Source organism: Scylla paramamosain, chromosome 36 (assembly GCF_035594125.1).
Source record: "Scylla paramamosain isolate STU-SP2022 chromosome 36, ASM3559412v1, whole genome shotgun sequence".
NCBI classification, from domain to species: domain Eukaryota; kingdom Metazoa; phylum Arthropoda; class Malacostraca; order Decapoda; family Portunidae; genus Scylla; species Scylla paramamosain.
Window position 1 is genome coordinate 6,549,408 of NC_087186.1, and position 22,500 is coordinate 6,571,907.

The 22,500-nt window shown below is 43.5% G+C and overlaps 1 protein-coding gene and 1 long non-coding RNA gene across 2 annotated transcripts in view; one reads left to right on the plus strand and one right to left on the minus strand.

The window, feature by feature from the left end:
* LOC135090883 (uncharacterized) overlaps positions 1-22,500 on the minus strand; it is a 133,754-nt gene that overhangs the window by 12,186 nt on the left and 99,068 nt on the right. The gene's annotated exons all lie outside the window — the stretch shown is intronic.
* The window catches only part of LOC135090882 (uncharacterized), a 104,478-nt gene continuing 98,685 nt past the window's right edge, over positions 16,708-22,500 (plus strand). Inside the window, exon 1 of the mRNA XM_063988035.1 lies at positions 16,708-16,916. The gene's annotated coding sequence lies outside the window, so the exon portion shown is untranslated. The remainder of the gene's footprint in view (positions 16,917-22,500) is intronic.

A 22,500-nucleotide genomic window follows, 5' to 3' on the forward strand; every position in this document is an offset into this window, starting at 1 on the left:
AGGGAAGGGAAGGGAAGGGAAGGGAAGGGGAGGGGAGGGGAGGGGAGTGGGAGGGGAGGGGAGGGGAGGGAAGGGAAGGGAAGGGAAGGGAAGGGAGAGGAAGTAGAGGGAAAAAAAGAAGGGAAAAGTATTTGTAATGACGACGATGGAAATACCATGAACAACAACAACAACAACAACAACAACAACAACAACAACAACAACAACAAGTACCAATACCACTACCACCACCACCACCAAAAACAACAACCACAACAAAAAAATAAAATAAGATAAAACATTTATAAACCACTCGCTTACTCTCTCTCTCTCTCTCTCTCTCTCTCTCTCTCTCTCTCTCTCTCTCTCTCTCTCTCTCTCTCTCTCTGTCTCTCTTATTAATCTAATTTATCGCTTTAACAAATAACATTAATGCAGAGGGAGGGACGGACTGCAAATACTCTACGCATGAACTTACGTAACAATAATAATAATAACAATAATAATAATAATAATAATAATAATAATAATAATAATAATAATAATAATAATAATAATAATAAAGCAATAAATAAAATGAAGTAAATAAAAAAAAACAATAAATCAATAAAAAAAATTACCTGGGCAGTTCCAATCACCTTATCACACATCAATCACCTGTAATGACCCCACGTGATTACCTGGCAACAATAACCCTCGTGCCCTTAGTACTTCGATCACCTCGTATATCACCACTACCTGGCAATTTCCCCCATCACCTCCGATCATTAGCCCTCAGGTGATAAGAATGCTCACCTGCCCTACATACTTCACCTGTGCTGCCTCTTAATGAAGTCAACAGGTATTTCTCATGATATATTCTCTATTCTCTTGCTGTTCTCTGTTCTAGTCCTGTTGTGCTGTTTCATTTATTTATTTTTTAGTGTGTGGTGTTTTTAGTGATGGAATATGAGGGACGTGAATGAATATGGGAACAGAGAGAGAGAGAGAGAGAGAGAGAGAGAGAGAGAGAGAGAGAGAGAGAGAGAGAGAGAGAGAGAGAGAGAGAGAGAGAGAGAGAGAGAGAGAGAGAGAGAGAGAGAGAGAGACCTTAATTAAAGATGCTTAAAAACAGCCAATTTTTTTTTATAATGTAAGTAATTAATTATATTTGTTAATGTTGTTGCTATCATTATTGTTGCTGTTGTTCTTACTACTACTACTACTATTACTACTACTACTACTACAACTGCTACTGCTACCACACACACACACACACACAATAGACTAAGCCGGCTCACCATCTGGTGGGAAAACTTTGAAGTGTAGTGAATTTCATTAAAACAATTAAGCTGCGCACGTAAAAATGGTCCTCCTTTTTTTTCTAATTCTTTGACAGCGAATATTATCCCGAAGACTTAATGAAATGGCCTGTCACAAATGATGGAGTGCTTTGTTAGGGGAAAAATTAAATTACGGCCGCCAGTACGTATATATAAAAGTACGTAGAATATTGAGGCACATTTTTACTCCTGATTTCCATCACTTTTAAATTGGTTAACGTTTCCTTAGTGAGTGTATTTATCATCCTCTTCTCTTTTACTACTGATTTCCATTAATTTTAAAACTGGATGACATTTCCTTAGAACAGTGGTTCCAGACTTTTTCAGCTTGTTACCCAACTCAACATTCCACATTAAGTATGTTCTCCCGTTCACAAAATGTTTAACAATTTTTCTGGGGTAATGGACGAGTGACAAAAAAAGTTAAGAATTCTGAAAATCAAGAAAACGTTGCGGTACTTGGCAGTAGGATTGATGTTAACTTAGGCCACCCCACTGATCTTCTTGACATCTTTGGCATTAGTCATTAGAGATGCACAATGTTCAAATGCAGTAAATAAAATAAAATATCTCGTGATTTAATTTAGCCATATATATATATATATATATATATATATATATATATATATATATATATATATATATATATATATATATGGCTAAATTAAATCACGAGATATTTTATTTTATTTACTGCATTTGAACATTGTGCATCTCTAATGACTAATGCCAAAGATGTCAAGAAGATCAGTGGGGTGGCCTAAGTTAACATCAATCCTACTGCCAAGTACCGCAACGTTTTCTTGATTTTCAGAATTCTTAACTTTTTTTGTCACTCGTCCATTACCCCAGAAAAATTGTTAAATTACCCCCAGTGGTAATTTATCCCCATTTTGGGAACCACTGCCTTAGAGTGAGTGAGTTATTGATCTTTCTCTTAATTTTTGCTACTGATTCATATTACATTTAAATTAGCTAGCTTCCCTGTAGAATGTGTTCATCTATCTCTGTTGTCTATCTATCTATCCATCTATGCATCAATCCTCTGTTCACATTCATCTGTCATAATCTATCCTTTTATCTATTCACGTTTATTATAATTCGACAATATGTTTTCTGTCTAGCTGTCTGTCTGTCTGTCAATTTTCCTCTCTATCTATAATCTGCCTGCTTGCCTGTCTGTCTTTCTATGTTGTAATTTATCTTCACTCACCTACCTCACTACCTATCTACCCATCCAGGGACCTATCTACATATCTCTACCTGCATCCATCTACCTATACATACCTTTACTGATCTACCCACAACTATTTTCACTCATCTACCTTACTTTATTTATTCATTAGTCTTTTATCTAACTGCTTTCATCTACCTGGTATCTACTTTTACTCATCTCTCCACTGCTGCTTTCATTCAATTGTCTTCCTTATCTCACGTAAACCTTGGCTAACCCTTTACCTCTCTACCTGGTATCTACCTTTACTTATCTCTCTACTATTACTTTCATTCACCATCTTCCCTATCTCACGTACCCCTTTAACCCTTTACCTCCCTACCTGGTACTTTCCAATGTTAACCTGATATTCCACATACAGCAATATACACCTGTTTCCAGCCACCAGCGCCCCTGAGAGCTATTCATCACCAGGCTCAGGGGAATCTCGCCTCTCGGACGCCTGTGATTATGTATGAATATGTGTACGTATGTGTAGCAGCATGAATACCGGATTGGGCTGGATTAAGATCAGTCATTAGCTTGAATGTATATGTTTCTGTAAGGGTAGTGGTGGTGGTGATGGTGGTGGTGGTGGTGGTGGGGGTGGTGGTTTTGATTACGATGATGATGATGGTAGTGATAATGATGATAACGGTGATGATAAGAATGATGATGATGATGATGATGATGATGATAACACTACTACTACTACTACTACTACTACTACTACTACTAATAATACTACTAATAATAATAATAACTACAACAACAACGACATCACCATCGACTACAACAACAACAACAATAATAATAATAATAATAATAATAACAATAATAATAATAATATTGATAATAAGTGCTGGTAATAATAATGGTCCTAATGAATGTATATATTACGAAGGTACCACAATGATAAAAAAAATGAACCCGTATTCTATTTTATCATACTAATGAAGATAATGATGATAACAATAATAGTCCAACTACGATAAGCCCAAAACAACAACTCAATTAGTAAACATTCAAGAGTGATAATAAGAGTTTGAATCCATCTTTTCACTCACAACAGAGATAATGATAATGACAATGATATAATGATAATGGAAAAAAAAAACAGTATCATACCACGGTGATTAATAAACTATAGCTTGATAAACTTTAAAATATACGCCAGAGTTAATGAAGGAGTCAAAAACAATGATAATGATGGTGATGATAATTCAGCTATGATATCTCTTACGCGATAAAAAAAAAAAAAAAAAAATAAAATAAATAAAAAAAAGTTAATGGATTTGAATAGTCAATAAATAAGATCTGAAACACAAACAGTTGCGATAAAATTAAAATGTTCCATGTTTTTATGTCACAACTACAAGCCAAACACTCAGTACGGAAAATACTCACTAAAATAAGAGAGTGAAAAAAACTCGCACTTTTATTTTGTTCCCATTTTAACACTTATGGACACAGTTTAATTAATTCCCTAAAAAGAGAGAGAGAGAGAGAGAGAGGGAGAGAGACAGAACAGAAATGGAAATCGTGGCTGCACCATAACATCGGCAGGCGTTTTGCTTCATTCCGCTCCCAATCTACTCGCGTCCCATTCCATTTTGCGCCACTTCATCGAATTCCATTAAAGTGTGTGTCCTCTATTACTCCCTCCACGCTTCTTCTATTACACTTTACCTGTTGTCGTTTTCTTTCGCCCTCAGGTTCATGAAGCCACACTCCTGCATTTCATTTTTGATCTCCCTCTCGTGCTGCGTTCCAGATTTTTTTATTTTTATTCTTTCTATTCGTTCTTTCATTCAGTCTTTCTCGTTGCCTTTCCTCTCCTCCCTCTTTGCCTCTCGCCTCTCATGTGCCTTGCTACTGGTTTTGTAAGATTTGCCAAAGGTATTATTATTTTTACATATTCTCTCTCTCTCTCTCTCTCTCTCTCTCTCTCTCTCTCTCTCTCTCTCTCTCTCTCTCTCTCTCTCTGTCTTAACTTCCATTTTCGTTTCTTCCTAAGCCAGCTTCACCTAACTCAAACTAAAACCTAACCTCATAAAATTCTTGGTATTATCGCTTTCCTCCTTCACACACACACACACACACACACACACACACACACACACACACACACACACACTTACTTTATAATCCCTCTCCTTTCCTCCGTCTCTCTCACTCTCACACACTCCTATCCACTCCTGCAAGCCTCAATATCCTTTCCTCTCTCTCCTCCCTCCTCCCGTCCTCCTCCGTACCCTCTCCACTTCCCTCCAGCAGCCTCGCACTAGGAGAGAGGAACAAAAGACCCAACACCCTATTCAGACAGGTGAGTGTAGCAGGTGGTTCCTCATTTTACCTCAGCAAACACTGGCGCACATTCATCACAGTCTCTCAGCGTATTAAGGAAGGCTGCGGCTCGGGGGGGGTGTAGGAGGGGCGGGGGATGCAACCTTTCATATCCAACGTTCACGAATCTCTACAGGCGGTGTGGGGCAATTTCTATTAAGCGGGATGGAACGTAATTGGTCCTTCGCTTCATGGGTCTCAACGCCTCTGATTGAGATGTGTGTGTGTGTGTGTGTGTGTGTGTGTGTGTGTGTGTGTGTGTGTGTGTGTGTGTGTGTGTGTGTGTGTGTGTGTGTGAAGTTGTTTGTGCGTGTTGAGTCTTGCTGCGCCGCGTTTCTCTCACGTTTCCTGTCTCTAAAGTCGTCTCTCTCTCTCTCTCTCTCTCTCTCTCTCTCTCTCTCTCTCTCTCTCTCTCTCTCTCTCTCAAGCTGTATGTTCATTTCGTCTGGTCTCGTCTCGTCTTTGTCTGATTCTCACTTTATTTCTAATCTTCCCTTACGCTTATGTCCGATTCACTGGGATTAATATGAGAGAGAGAGAGAGAGAGAGAGAGAGAGAGAGAGAGAGAGAGAGAGAGAGAGAGAGAGAGAGAGAGAGAGAGAGAGAGAGAGAGAGAGAGAGATAGGGTGTAAATGTATAAGTGAAGCATGGCAGTAACTCCCGTAGACTTCATGGAGTATTTTGTACTTCAGTGAATCTCTCTCTCTCTCTCTCTCTCTCTCTCTCTCTCTCTCTCTCTCTCTCTCTCTCTTGCAGAATTTTATCTTCTACATGTTATACGTTTTTATGGAGCATTCCACGGGTTCCCTTTCACATGTGTACAACTTGAAAAAACCTCTTTCATGTTGCACACAGAGTTTCAAAATCGCTATTGTGTTTTATCGCGCCTTCCCTGCTTGGTGGGGCGCGGCATTCCTGTGTGCTGGTGCTCGTGACAGCTACGGTAAGAAAAGGACATGTTTCTTTTCTTTGTAAGTCTATCAGAGTGCGGAAAACGATGAGATAAAGAGTAAGGTTTCTTTGTTCTACACTTACAATACAACTGCGATAAGAAAGACAATATGGTTTTCCATTTCATTCTTATTAAACAGTATAAATACCATCAATGTGCTACAGTTACGATAAGGGAGGAGGGATTACCGTATTTTTGCTTCAGACCTTATAAAGAAAACAGCTATTTTTTTTTAGCTTATTGAAACACATTGCTAAGACATGAATACAGTGAAGCGCCTTACGAAATTCAATAAGTGCATGGAAGAAATTGAATACTCTTATACTTAAAGATTATACAGTGATGAAATACACCATTTTTAAAATCCCCAATACTATCTGAAAAATTATACCTATCAATATAAAGAACAATACGCCAAATGAGAGGGAATGTTGATAGAAATACGCGAACTACCGCAAGGACAAAAATTTTGCGATATCGTCAAAGTTGTCAGGAAAGATGCGTAGAGCCTTGCAGATGAAGTAAAATGAACGTAACGAAATGGAAATGACTGTAAATCTCACAATTCCAGAATGAGAATAGCAAAGTTAAGCTCGGCTCAGGATAACGTCAATGCCATGTGAAAACTAATCTATTTACATACCTGCCTACATCTCTCTCTCTCTCTCTCTCTCTCTCTCTCTCTCTCTCTCTCTCTCTCTCTCTCTCTCTCTCTCTCTCTCTCTCTCTCTCTCTCTCTCTCTCTCTCTCTCTCTCTCTCTCTCTCTCTCTCTCTCATGATAATCAAACTAATGCAATAAATGTTAAACTGGTGTAAATATCGTAGGTCCGGAACAAATATAAATGCTGCGAAACTAGCAATGTCATCTGCAATGTGACGGGTGACATCAGATATCCAGCAACACGAAGTCAGCGAAATATGAACTCAGAATATTGTAACTCCTGAATACGTTAGAGAACACACTAGTATTAGCTTTTAAAATTCAACACAGGCGATAGAGTATTTAAATCCTTTTTTTAGATATCGTGCAATTCAGATCACAGTCACGTTTGTTGTGGCGAAACAAAGCATACGAATCTATGCAAAGTTACATACAAAAAAAGGATAAAAAAAAAAATGCATTAAAATTGCATGTAAAATATCAAAGAAAACGGTTCTCGATAAAAAAAAAAATCTATGGTAGGCAACATAAAATAGTAAGTAAAAAAAAGTCCATTATAACGACACGAATGTTTTAAAAGGTAAATAAGATGAGAGAGAAAAAAAAATATTTACAACAATTATTACAAATATTGTGACCAAGAGAAAATGCCAGATTATGAAGGCGGCGGCAGACACCTGGCGTTGCTGCTGTGCCGTTCGCTGAGGGGCATATATGGGGGGGCGGGGGGTGGGAGGGGGATAATGCAAACTTGCTGCTGATCTTCCCTTTCCCTCACTGAAGCCCAGAGTATTCAAGGTCACTCACACCTGACCCTCTGTGTTCTCTTTACTTTCTCTAGACCCAAATCCTAGGCAAAGCTGGCTGGCATCTATGTGCGCAACAATATAACTTGATCCACTTTCATTTCTTCAGAATTTTCTACTACCTGGTCAATATTTCGCTGTCGCTTTCTCACTAAATTCATCTGTGTTGTGTATCTCTCGTCCAGTTCCTCCAGTTATATAAAATTCTTCGACTATCTGACTTACGAGTTGAAACCCATTCTTCCTCATTTCCTCCTTCACGAAGTATTCACACTTGGGAGATTTCAACCTTCACCACCTGCCTTGGCTATCACCTTTTACTGACTAACATGGCTAAGAAACCTTCACAACTTTTCCATTCCACATGACTAAGACCAGAGCAATGAGGGCACCACCGTACTGGAAACCCTGACCGTCTTGGAAATGCGTCCAACATTCTCGGCTCTTCCTAACTTCCAACTCTTCACCTTATTTTGTCAAACTGTTGCGTTCCTCTGATCACAATTCTGTTTCCGCATCCTGTCCTTTCGCCCCAGCCCAGCACTGCTTCTACACCCATCAAAACAGAGACGCTTCCAGCACAGGTCTACCAAGTAGGAGGTCCTGAAACGGTACTAATATTCCAAGGAATGACAATTGTTTTCCTGTCAGAGAGAGCGCACAGCCGAGGGATTTGTTTCTGGCATTCCATATACTTTCTGTCACACAAAGCCTGTAAACCTTGCCTCAGCTCAGCTTACCCTCGTGCCGTTCAGGACAGAGGCGGCTCACAGATGGCACATTAATCTTCCATATCCTGAAACACATGACCTTTACATTTCTTATCAGAATCATGTCAAATCTATCCTCTAACTTTCATAAATGAGAAATGTTACAGTCTTGCTAATTCATCTCCTAGTGACTTCCGGCATCTAGCCAACATCATTCCTTACATTTTTTTTCCCTTCAGGTTTCCCCTTCTATTTAACCAAGATGACTCCACTGACACCTTCTCTTTCTCTAAAGCTGAACTTTTCTCTCAGATATTTGCTAATAACTCCACACTGTATTCTTCAGGGTGATTCCTCCTCAATCTCTCCCTCTTTGACACGTGTTAAAGATATTTTTCGTAGCGATATTTCCTACATATACTCTCTCCGGCCTTGACCCTCGCAAGGCTTGTGGACCTGGTGGAGTTTCTCTTATCGTTCTCCGTAAGTGCACTTCTTGCCTGGTCAAGCTTTTCTGCCTCTGTCTATCAATACTCGCCTCTCCTGCTTGCTGGAAGTCTGCCTGCACTCAATCCGTTCCTAGGAAAGGTGACCGCTCAGATCCTTCAAACTACTGACCTCTAGCGTAGATTTTCTGCCTTTCAAATTTTTTAGTCTATTCTCAACAGGAAGATTCTGTATCACCTGTCTGCTCACAACCTTCCTTGTGATCGTCAGTATGGATTCCAAGAAGGGCAATCCACAGGCAATTTTCAAGCTTTCCTTAATGAAATTTGGACTTCTCTTAGGGATTTTGGTGAAATCTTGCTGTCGCCTTGGACACATCAAAACCATTTGATAGAGTTTAGCATATATGTATATTTTCAAAAGCTTCCTTTAAACGATATATATTAATCTTCGTTCCTTTATCTCAAGTTCCCTTTCTTGCTGATCTATTGCTGTTTGGGAAGACCGACACTGTTCTTCTACACCTATTACCAGTAGTGTTCCACAAGGCTCTGTCATGTCAGCCACTTCATTCCCATTATTCATATATTATGATCTCAATCAAACTTCCTGTCATATCCATTCCCACGCTAAGGACTCAACCCTGCATATCTCAATGTATTTCATCACACGCCCAGCTCTGCAGGACTTAAACAGGTCACGCGGAGGCCACACAAAGTTGAACTTCTTTTTGACTTTCTATTAATTCAAATTATTGTACTGTTCACTGCCTCAAAAACTTCTGCATCTACTCGGCACAACCTTCTCTTCACTCTTTTCTTTTCACGTTCTCCATCCAAAGCACTGAACATTCATAAACAAAATTTCTTAAAAGGAAAGTTCACATCGCTTCACTTTCTAAAATAACTTCCATGAAGTTAGGTGTTTTGTGTCGCCTCCACTGATACTTTTCCTGGTCCTGTTACATACAAGCGCCTTACGCATGCATGCAGGGAGAACTGATCCCAAGCAGAGGGAGGATCCTCTCACACAGCACTCCTGAACAGAAGATTTTCGTCTCATCAATTCCTCTTCTCTAAAAGACTGTGTTGATTCCCTCACCGATGCAGTGTTGCGTCTATTACAACAACCTTTGACCGGTGCTTCCAAGGCTACTCTTTTTAATAACCCTCATCCAATTCTGTCCAACTTAATAATCCAAGAGACAATTCAGTATCATAATATTTTCATCCCTTCTACTGATAAACTCTGCAACTCTCTTCCTCTTTCTTTATTCCCTCTTGATTAAGACTTGGACTATTTCAGGAGAGGAGTGTCGAAGCATTTCGAAAACTAAACTGGCTGCCATCCCGGATGTTTCACTTCATTTTTTGGGAGGGAAGAGCATCATGAGCGTGTTCTTTATTCCAATTTTTCCTCTCGACAAAATTATTGAGAAAGATTCGCACATACAACACAAAACAAAAAGATAATCCGGTTCAGCCACAATTACCACCGTGGTCGAACAGATTACAAGGTTGCACCACACACGGAGATCAGGATGCATCCACACCCACTCACTGCACACACCTGGAAATCCTACACGACCCACACATGTCGTAAACACACCGCGCAATGAAGGCGATAATCACACGAGGCGTTGGTGTTAAGGATTAACTCGCTTTAATGGATAAGTCAAACACCAGTTCATAAGAAAAAAAAAAAAACTAATTAAATTTTATTTTTTGACACCAAAACATGTATTTGATCACGTTCAATTGTATAATGGAAGCGGCACAAAGCAGAACAATTGTCAATGACCTTTTCAAATACAGCAGTAAAAGAAAATGAAGACTTTAACAATTAGACAATACAATGTTTTCCTTTTATCTTTATAGTGACAAACTCTTTGCATTTTTATGAGGAAAAGTGGGGAGAGAAACACGCACGAATGCACGCACGCAAGCAAGCACACATGCGCGCACGCACGCACACAGCGAGAGAGAGAGAGAGAGAGAGAGAGAGAGAGAGAGAGAGAGAGAGAGAGAGAGAGAGAGAGAGAGAGAGAGAGAGAGAGAGAGAGAGAGAGAGAGAGAGAGAGAGAGAGAGAGGAGGCAAGGGAACAGACGCCCCAGCTGTCACCTGACCATGGTCTCCGCCAACGTGAGAGGACTCCGCACCAATGTAGGTGACCTTAGTCACAATTTCGTGCTGAGACATAGTGCTGACATTGTCGCAGTAACAGAAACGTGGCTGAGTGACGAGGTGGAGCCGACGTTCGGCAAAATATCAGGCTACTCCCTGTGGGTGAGGATGGACCGAAAAATAGAGCAGGCGGAGGGGTCGCTGCCTGTTTTAAGGACGGCCTCCAAACACAGGAACTTGAGATAGCCGTGCCACACCTGATGGAGGCACTGTTCTTCAGGGTGGTACTTGCAGACAACAGTGGGCTTCTCCTCTGTGTCATGTACCGCCCCCCGAGACAAGGACGAGCCCCGCTAGACTTCCTGACGGAGGAACTCGACACCCTGCTCCAGCGTCACAAGTGTTCCCATGTGATGATAGTGGGGGACCTGAACTTCCACATGGAGCAGGATGCCTTCAGTAATCTCCTGACTGTTCAGGCCCTAACCAACCATGTCACCTTCCCTACACACGAGCGGGGAGGACTGCTGGATCCTGTGGTGACAGACCTACCCGAAGCCAGCATCAGCTGCCAGCAGCTAGGACCAGTGGGCAGCTCAGACCACTTTGCTGTGCTGTCTCAGGTCGAGCTGCAAACGGCGAGGGAAGACGCTATCCCGCGCACCGTCTGGCTTTGGAACAGGGCGGACTGGCCATCCATGAAGCAGGACATGGAGAACACGGACTGGGAGTCCCTCCTAATGGGAGATGCTGAGACCAAGGCACGCACCCTCACCACCAGGCTCCTTGCCCTCCAACAGCAGCATGTGCCCTGCCGAGTATATCTCTCCAGGCCTGGTGATCCCGCCTGGTTTGGTTTTCGCTGCAGAGCATCTGCCGAGGCCAAGCATGCTGCCTGGGTGAGGTACAAGCGACACCCGTCACGCAGGAACAAGACGCTGCACCGGGAAGCGTGTAGGAGGATGACGTCTATCTGCAGATGGGCGAGGAATCAGCTAAGGGAGGACAGAAGGCGAAAGCTCAGTGGCCCAGGTGTTGGCAACAAGACCTGGTGGAATCTGGTGAAGGAGCAGCAAGGAGCATGTCACCGCGAGACTCTTCCTCCACTCACCAGACCTGACGGATCCACCGCCACGAGCAGTGCAGACAAGGCCACACTCCTCGCCGAGCTTTTCGCCAACAAGATGAGGGTTGACGACTCGGCACGACCTGTACCACAGCTGGCCACGGAAACTGATTGCACTGTCACCACTGTCTTGGTGACGGCAGAGCAGGTTGAGCGGCTACTCGGTGCGGTGGATGTGGGTAAAGCCACAGGCCCGGATGACGTCAGCCCACGGCTCCTCAAGCAATGCGCTAAAGAGCTGTCAGCTCCTCTCACCACCGTCTTCACATCTTGCCTGAGGGAGAAGAAGTGGCCCTCAGTATGGAAGGAAGCGCGTGTGGTCCCAGTCCATAAGAAAAACTCAAGGTCTGAGCCCAACAACTACAGACCCATTTCCCTGCTCTCAGTGGTGGGCAAGTTGCTGGAGCAAATAGTGGCTGCTGCCATCTACCAACACCTGAGCGAGAACCACCTCCTCTCAGACAAGCAGTTTGGCTTCAGGCCTGGCAGATCCACCGCAGACCTCCTCCTCATCCTCTCCAAGGACTGGCAAGACGCCCTGGAAGAAGGCCTGGACACCCTTGTGGTGGCCCTGGACATTGCTGGGGCTTTTGACAGGGTCTGGCACGCGGGGCTCATTGAAAAGCTTCGCGCCAAGGGTGTCCAAGGTGACCTGTTAATGCTGCTAGAAGATTACCTCCAGGGTAGGACCCTTCAGGTAGTAGTCAACGGGCAGTCATCAAGACCTTCACCTGTCCGGGCCTCAGTTCCACAAGGCTCCGTCTTGGGCCCAGTCCTATGGAACATATACATCGACGACCTCCTCCGGCAGCTGTCATCTGTGGCAGCATACGCCGACGACTGCACACTCTCCCGCTCCTACTGCCGCCTCGACAGTCAGCGTGCCGTCACTGAGCTGAACAGGCAGCTCGGACTGGTGGAGCAGTGGGGAAAGATGTGGCAGGTCAACTTCGCTCCTGAGAAGACGCGGCGATGGTCATCTCGCGGTCCCCAGGTGCTTCACACGCAGTCTCAGGACAGCTGCGTTTTGGAGGCAAGAGCCTGCCACTTCAGGATTATATCAAGATCCTGGGCGTGTCTGTGGACCGCGGCCTACGCTTCGATTACCACATCAGTGTCGTCGCCCGCCAGACCTCTCTCCGAGTCTCTGCCCTGCGTAGGATGGCGAACACCCTCGACCCACGGGGCATCCTCACGCTATACAGGGCACAGATACGCCCATGTATGGAGTACGGTGCCCTGTCCTGGATGTCGAGTGCCGCCACCCACATGCAGAGACTGGATGCTGTGCAGCGGCGAGCCCTGCGCTTGGTGGCCACCGATGAGGACCAACAGCACCCACCACCAGTAACGTCACTGGAGCACCGCCGGGACGTGTCGGCACTAGTGGTGTGCCACAAAACTCAGGTGCAGAGGGTCCCTCACCTTGACCCCCTGAGGCTGCTGCCACACGCAGTACAGAGGTGCACCAGAGCTGCAGCCAGTAGCGACGAGCTAGTGAAGGTGCCTCGATCTCGCTCTAGCCAACACCAGCGCACCTACACAGCCAGGACTTCGCGGCTGTGGAACATGTTCACGGCGGCCACGCCCCAAGTGCAGGACATGTCCACGCACCAGGTGAAGCTGGCAGCCCACAGCTGGCGTAGCACGCACCTGTCCCCACTGGCGCTTTAAATCTTTAAATTTTTATTATTTTATTGTATTAACATTATAATCTTTATGTTAAGCATGTATAGTGTTATTCCTGTTAAAAATACTAACATAGGCTTTTAAATAATTCCACACTCAACGTGGAATTTTAAGCCTTTCTGTAAATATTTGTTTAAAAAAAAAAAAAAAAAAAAGAGAGAGAGAGAGAGAGAGAGAGAGAGAGAGAGAGAGAGAGAGAGAGAGAGAGAGAGAGAGAGAGAGAGAGAGAGAGAGAGAGAGAGAGAGAGAGAGAGAGAGAGAGACGACATTTTAGAAGCACATGCAAGGGGAAAAAAGTAGAAAAAAGAAAAAAAAACTGTACAGAACACTAAAAAAAAAAAAAAAAAAAAGGAAAGAAAGAAAAAAAAAGACGACAGCGATCAAACAAGCCCCAAAAGTTCGCTTCACACACTGCTAAAATATCCGGCGTCCAAACACACCAGCTTTTAATTACAGTCCAGAGCCCGAAAAGACCACCTGTATTAAGCCTGCAACGAGACACTGGATGCTATGCTGAACTGCCAGGGAGGAGGAGGAGGAGGAGGAGGAGGAGGAGGAGGAGGAGGAGGAGGAGGAGGAGGCTCATGTGTTTACCTTGAATATCTTTTAGACCACAGTTTTATTTGATTTATTTATTTATTTACACATTTATACATTTTTCACTTTTCTGTTTCTCACTTTTCAAAATTCTCGTTTACTTTTTTTTTGTTTTTACCTCCACACGCCATTTTATTTTCCCCTTTGATATTTTTTAGTCTGGCATACACTCTTTTTTTTCTGCATCTCGAAAGTACTATAGCTTGTTTATTTATCTTACAGTTTGTTTACCTGGAGAACCTGTCTGTTTGTATACCTGTGTAGCTTGTTTTCCTACTGTAGATCTCTCTCTCTCTCTCTCTCTCTCTCTCTCTCTCTCTCTCTCTCTCTCTCACCCAAATTTCACACCAAGACCAGAAAGCAGGAAGGAAGTAAAAAGAAATTTGGAAGGAGACCGAAGGAGACCAGAGAGAGAGAGAGAGAGAGAGAGAGAGAGAGAGAGAGAGAGAGAGAGAGAGAGAGAGAGAGAGAGAGAGAGAGAGAGAGAGAGAGAGAGAGAGAGAGAGAGAGAGAGAGAGAGAGAGAGAGAGACGTGCATGTAGATTGGATAACAGGGAAGCGAGGAAAAAAAAATAAATGCACGAAGTTAACGACGGTGGAGTGAAAACAAAAGGAACACTCACATCGATTAGGATGAAAAATGTTTTGTTATTAATTCCCAAGGGCAGGCCAGGGGAGGGTAATACAGGTAATGCAGGTTAATTGGACCTAGCTCACTCTGACAAGTATCGGAACACGTGCTCAGATGACGATGTTTGGGCAAGAAAACTCATTAACATAATCATCTCACGTATTGAACATTATTTTTACTTGGCAATACCTGAAATGAGACGACGTAGAAAATGGAGGACGGCTGAGAGGTGTGCGGAGGGCCCGGCCGTGATGCCAGTGACCTTGCTAATAAAGAGGGAGGGACTCTTAACGGTTAATTGACCTGGTAAATTAGTGCTCGTGTCATTTTTACATTCAAGGAGCGATAATTAATGTGTCGTGCTAATATTTAATTCATTAGTCACTCTCCTCTTCTTTACAGCACTTTTTTTTTTTTTTTTTGGTCCCGACACGCATTAAGATTCTGCTCATTAAAATGTCATAAATTTAAAACCGTCAGCGTCTTTTCGTAATAAAACTGAAACTGATACGCGGAGGAATACATTGTGCTACCTGCGTTGTGAGGCGCTAATGAATGGCCAGATGTTGCCGGAGGACGAGGGGAATATGAACCAATCAGAGTAATTGAAAAAAAAAAGTACTACTAATTAACGAAAAGGGAAGCGACTATTTTTACCTTTTATTAATATTACAAGGTAACTAATGTTTTATGAATATGTACACGTTTGTCACCTCTTTATATGGAGGACTCCCTAGCGCGAGTATGGCCCTTGGATGACTTACTGCAGTTCTGCGGTGGAAGAGGTAGCGCTCTCTCTGTATCGAGTCCGTATGTACGGGTGAAGGTAAACACTGCAAATTCGTGTCGCTTTAATGAAAACAACGAAACAGGAACACGTACCGCGGGTGTGGCTGGGCAGTGGCGTGAGGCAGGAGGTGACCCCTAGAACGTGACTCCTAGAACAGGTACAGGTGATGGGGTAAACTACTGTACGGGGAATGGTGCGCATCCCCGGCCCTTGAGTGAAACATTCTCACAAGCAATGGATACAAACCTTAACTGTCCTACACTCTCATAAACCTAGTCGACGCCATATGACCCTGTTATTGTGGCGATGTGTGCCCTCGGTGCTGTGGTGCAGATGGCCTTGCGTTAGAGTGACCCCATAACTTTACTTCCGTCATGCAGTGTGTGTGTGTGTGTGTGTGTGTGTCTGTGTGTGCGCGCGTCTTGAGCTTTATCATAACGGTATCTCTCCAGGCTTGCTACACGTCCTCACAATTACACAACCAACGTCTATCTACCTTCTACATCTACCATACATATTCATCACAATAGCACAATAGCATAACATACATTTGAGACAATAGATGCAGCGCCTGAACTCAATATTTGATGTCCCCTACAGGAAACATTCGGTCCACGGTGACCATGACGCCGTGAAGTGGTGGAGGGGAAGCGAGGAGCAGAGCAGGTAAAATTAATCTTATTACAGTTCGAGTCCTTGGCTGCCTTATCCAGGGAGAGGCGCGGCTGATCCCAATGGCTTACTCTCACTGTTTGTCTCCGGGAAATGTTGACTTAATCTACTTATTCACCGGTAATACTATGAGGGCTTACTTGTGATGTATTGCAGAAAAAGATACAAGCCGTGTGTGTTCCGGTGCTCTTCATGTGGGAGGGAAACATGCATGAAAGTGACTAAGTCTAAGCCTGGGATAAATTCAGGTATTAATCTTGAGTTATGGACAATAAAAAATATCGTTGTCATAAAACTGGTCCAATGAGCACAACGTTCCGGGCCATGAATGCAAATGTAAACACACACTCACACTTACACACACACACACACACACACACACACACACACACACACACACACACACACACACACACACACACACACACACACACACACACACACTCATTGCAGTCATTAAGTTATAGCAAATATCCACTTATAAAAATGTACGAGGAGCTATCGATGATGATGAAAAAAAAAAAAAAAAAAACGTAAAGGAGGAGGAGGAGGAGGAGGAGGAGGAGGAGGAGGAGAAAGCAAAAGGTAAAGGTAGGATAAGCAGCAATGGGTGAGCCAGGCAAGTGTAGGCAGGAGCTCAGTCTGGCCCAAGCCGCGGCGGTGGGTGGACGTGTTGCGTGTCTCTCCGCCGCCCCTCTCCGCCCCGCCCCGCCCCGCCCTTCACGCTAACAAGATCTCCGTTCCGTTATTCCCACCGGCAGTTACCGTGCAAACAGTGACCCGCAAACAAAACTCGCATCCAAATACCCAGCTGCTAGACAAGACGATAATACAAAAGTTACTTCAAGTTGTAAGTATTTCGGTGTATCTGTGTGTTTTTGGTCCATTTTCTTCTTCAAGCTGCCATACACACTTCACAATTATCTCCTACTCTGTAATTAGTGGTGATTACTGCATAGGTAAGCCATCAGGTAGCGCACGTAAGAACCTTCAAATCCTCCTCGTACTCAGTTCTATTATGTGTACGCACCCACTTGGTCGTGCTGAAGTCGTACCGTAACCTTCTGAAACACATAACACACCTGTTTTTATTCATGTATTTTTTATTTTAATTTTTTTTATTTATTTCAGTCACTTATTAACACGTCCTGAGCTGCCATTCGTGACTCGATGCCATGTCTCGCCGGTATACGTTTGTTTATGTTAAATATTCGTGTGTACGTTGATTTACTTGCAATACTCGTGACCAAGTGCCATTATTTTCACCAAGGTCAAATTTAGCATGTTTTTGTGATAGTGGGAGTAAAACAGTATCTTTAAATTCATATGCCACTCTTTCTTTTCCCCGAGATGAGAAGAATTTTATTTATTTATTTATTTTTTTTTTATGACGGTGGAGTTCAAATACTTTCTTGAAATTCATGTGTCACGGTTACTTCTTTGTTCAGATGTGGAGCACGTCACCTTGGGGTACGATATTGTCTTCGTGCACGTCATTCATGTCCAGCTGTCGCCCTTTCTTCTGTATCGAGGCGTTACGCAGGTTTCGTCGGGGTGGTCTGGCTCAAATGTCACTACTGCTTCTCGGATCAGTCAGTGAAAAACCTTCGTGATCGAGCTAAAGCATACGTATTCATGGTTATTTTTCATGCAACGCCATTAAGAACATAAGGAACATAAGAAAATAAGGAGAGGTGCAAGAAGCTGTCAAGCCTACATGTGGCAGTCCCTGTATGAAACACATCTATTTCCACCTATCATCCTCATCCATAAATTTGTCTCATGTTCTTTTAAAGCTAATAACTGAGGACTAAACCTGATCACGGAATTTCTTTCATTCATCTACTACTCTATATTTGAAAACCAATTCCTTCCTATCTCTTTAAATCTAACTTTATCAAGCTTTAATCCATCATTTCTTCCTATCCTGATTACTGACCCTGAAAACTTTGCTGATGTCACTCTTATTACATGCCGTACACAACTTTAAGACCTCTATCAGATCTCCATTCATTCCTGTATCCACAATGCATAGCCCGTATTTCTGATTAATTGTTTTGACCTCTCCACAACCGCCACCCCCCCCCCCCCAACGCAGCCACAGTCACTGGCATCTGTCTGCAATAACATATACTTCTTATTTCTATTGTGTTGATATTCTTCCTGATTTCAAATTCTCTGATCTACTGACTAAGCTAATTACTTCTAAGTCCAAGTTAAGCAGATCAGGGAATTGAGTCAATTTATATGTCCTCCAATTTTGAATAATTCTTTTGCCTGTTCTTGAGAGATTGGTAACTCAGGGAACCCTCTTTCTGCCGTAGGATAGCGCCTCTCTTACATAAGGGAAGAAAAGGGAAAAAGGCTTAAGATACGGAAAACTGACTAAATGTTAAAATACATTGAGAAGAAAAAAAAAATGAAGGAAAAGACAAAACACACTAAAAATACTTGAAACTTAGAGAAAACTAATAAAATTTGCAGAGAGAGAGAGAGAGAGAGAGAGAGAGAGAGAGAGAGAGAGAGAGAGAGAGAGAGAGAGAGAGAGAGAGAGAGAGAGAGAGAGAGAGAAAACACACACACGTTCACTGACTTCTGACCGTCACTGTACACCACACCGTTCGTTTCAACACCTGTACGTGCCTCTACTTGTACCGACGAGCTGGAACGTGAAATTGGCACCTTGCCCTCCACTCCCGCCAATCATACACATAAATACACAAGACGAATGGGACTTCTCAGAGATTAAAGGGAGACGCCAACCGAAATAACTTGGTGACCCCTGACATACATTGCTCAGGCACGCCCTCACCTGTCCTTTATGCCAGGTGTGTTACGGGCGATTCTAGGTGAGATTCATTATAATGCCAGGGAAAGTGTCCTGTTGGTGATGGAGGTACAGGGGGGAGTTTTTTCCTCTCTCTCTCTCTCTCTCTCTCTCTCTCTCTCTCTCTCTCTCTCTCTCTCTTGCTTTTGCTCTTTATTTTTCACTGTGTGCTGCGGGGAGAGAGAGAGAGAGAGAGAGAGAGAGAGAGAGAGAGAGAGAGAGAGAGAGAGAGAGAGAGAGAGAGAGAGAGAGAGAGAGAGAGAGAGAGAGAGAGAGAGAGAGAGAGAGAGAGAGAGAGAGAGAGAGAGAGAGAGAGAGAGAGAAAGGCAATGTTAGCGTTACGGAAGAAAGCAAAAAGAGAGAGAGAAAAAAGAGAGAAACGAAACAATGTTTTGTAACATTCTGCTTGACAAGTAAGACGACACACACACACACACACACACACACACACACACACACACACACACACACACACACACACACACACAGAAAGCCTCACAAATTTGGACGAGGGAATCAAACCAACTCACACACAAAGGCTTCCATGAATAAAAAAAAATAATGGACGAAAATAAAAAGAAGGCAAGACATTCACACACACACACACACACACACACACACACACACACACACGGTGATCCGAGGCCGGGAGAGGAGTACCCGCGCGTCTCTTGTTAGGATGCTCTTCGATTGTCGTGAATAAGTAACGCACGGAGCTGTGAGTCACGAGAGAGAGAGAGAGAGAGAGAGAGAGAGAGAGAGAGAGAGAGAGAGAGAGAGAGAGAGAGAGAGAGAGAGAGAGAGAGAGAGAGAGAGAGAGACACGCGGGGCATAGTCAGAGATAAAATAGACAAACGGACATGCAGACACGGAAGAAAAAGAGCAAAAGATACAAGGAAGGGACGCAAGAAGAGAGGAGCGGAGGGAAGGAGGAACGCAGGGCTCTCTCTCTCTCTCTCTCTCCGCTTATCTTCTCGCGGACATGGAGAAAGAGAACAAAAAGAGAAAAAGATACAGGGACGGAAGAAGGAATAGGAAGAGGAAGAGAGGAAAGGGAGAGGAAGGGAAAGCGGTTACCACATATCCTCGTGTTCTCATTTCAGCTTTTCGGTCACGTCTTGGTCCAGTCTCAAAGGAAGGGAATTCATAAGATCCCGAGAAAAAGGGTAAATATGAGCGCTTTGAGAGAGTGCGTGTGAGTGTGAGGGAGGGAGAGCGTGCCTGGCGGTGAGAGGTGCGCCAAATAGCAAGGAAAGGAGCAATATTACGAATAAAACCCCTGGTATTGTATTGCTGATGGTTGCTTCTCTCACTCTTCCTCCACTCTCCTTTCCACTATCCCTCCCTCCTTCCCTCCTCCACCCTCCTTCACTTTCCTCCACTGTTCATTCTGTCTCTCTCTCCTTTCGACTATCCCTCTTGTTCCTTCTCTTCCATAATTTCTCTCTTTCTTTCAACATTCTTTCACACTATCTTCTGCTACTATCTTTCACGTTTCTTTTTGCTCCATCCCTAACCTACACACGCGCACACACACACACACACACACACACACACACACACACACACACACACACACACACACACACACACACAGGTCAGAAGTCTTTGGGCTGAGTCCTTTGTTGTGTAGCCCCTATTCACCTGGCAGTGATTAGGTACCTGGTGTAAGTCCGGAGTTGTGATCCGCTGCTTAGGGGGAAAGACAAACTGAAAAAGAAATATACTGGGCCTTGTAACAGCCAAAGTATCGTAATGTAGACACTTGCTCAGAGTTAATGTGTATTTTTTAATGTGTATTTTTTTAAGAGGTAATGCTGCCATGTACTTCAAATAAACCGTATATTATTGTTGTTATCCCACACACTACCTCACTACCTTTCTCCTTCCACAGTCTCTCACACAGGTTCTTCATCCCTTCCTTCTTTCCACTCTCCATCCCTCATTTCCTCTCGCTCTTTCTTCCCCTTCCCCTCACTCACTTCCTATCTTACATATCTTCCCTTTTCATTTAAGATCTCAGCCACTTCTTTTCCTCCTCTCTTCTCCCAACAGAGTACAGATCCCTTCCCCTCCTCCCTATTCCCTCTCTTACCATTCAATGCTATACCCTTTACTCTCCCTCACTCTAAACCCTGACTCTCCTCCACCCACCCCACTCTCTGCTACTCCTCCCCACCTCGTCCCTGGACACACACGACACACACACGCTGCTGTTCCTTGCCCTCCTTCCCTAGCATAGTCATCCGGGCAGAGAAGGGAACGAACCGACCTATTTCCTTCAATCTAACGTCAATAGCCGGATTTTCTACGCCCACACTCCCTCCCTCTTGCTACCTCACATCCACTAAGTAATAAAAAAAAAGAGCCTACAAAAGGAATTTCTATTTATGAGTTAAAGGGAACTTAATATTTTTTTTTTCATATATATAAGAGGCAAACACACTTTAGATTCTCGGAAGTCGGAAACCTGAAAATAAATATACCTGAAGTAATCAAAGCGCTTACTGGAAGTACTGACAGCCTGAGGTGGAGGTTGACTTCATCGGAGGAAATTAAACTGATCACTACTCATCAAGGTCCTAGAAAGAAAAAAGAAAGTTAAATATACCTATGTGTGTGTGTGTGTGTGTGTGTGTGTGTGTGTGTGTGTGTGTGTGTGTGTGTGTGTGTGTGTGTGTGTGTGTGTGTGTACTTATAACCTTCTTCGTTGACACATGGAGGGAGGGATGGGGGAAGGAAGCGAGGGAGGACAGCGTAGGAGGAAGAGAAGAAACTGGTCAGAGAGGAAAGTAAATAATTATGGCGGGCGAGGAGGAAGAGTAAACACAGAAACGACGCAGCTAGGAAGGGAAGGAGCGAGAGAGAGAGAGAGAGAGAGAGAGAGAGAGAGAGAGAGAGAGAGAGAGAGAGAGAGAGAGAGAGAGAGAGAGAGAGAGAGAGAGAGAGAGAGAGAGAGAGAGAAAAAAAGGAAAGGGGCATGGGATGGTAAAGGCAGTGATTTGGAGGGGGTTGGCAACGACGAGGCATGGGATGAGGATGTGAAGCGGAGGGAGTGGATGGGGAGCTGATGGGCGCAAGGGTGGGCAGGGAGAGAGCAATATCTGAGATGGAGAGGGAACGATTGACATACACAAGTGGGAGAGAGAGAGAGAGAGAGAGAGAGAGAGAGAGAGAGAGAGAGAGAGAGAGAGAGAGAGAGAGAGAGAGAGAGAGAGAGAGAGAGAGAGAGAGAGAGAGAGAGAGAGAGAGAGGACATAGGATGATAGAAAGACAGTTATAAAGTACTTTTATGAATGTATCACCAAACTTTTTTAAGGTAAGCCAATGGTTCTTATTTACAGATACACATATACGGAAGATGGACACGCCAAGACAACGAGTCACAAAATACAATTATGAATATATCTCTAAACTTTTTCGTAACCTAATACAATGATTCTTACTCCGACTCTTTCTTCAACACATCAGCACAAGTGTATCGTCGTTGTAATAAGAGAATCAGGTCTAGAATCCCGTTAGCTTTCTTCAGAGAGGATGCACAGAATAAGGATGGCGGTAGAATATTTTATTTCACGCTTAAATAACCTTCAATAACAGCGAGTGG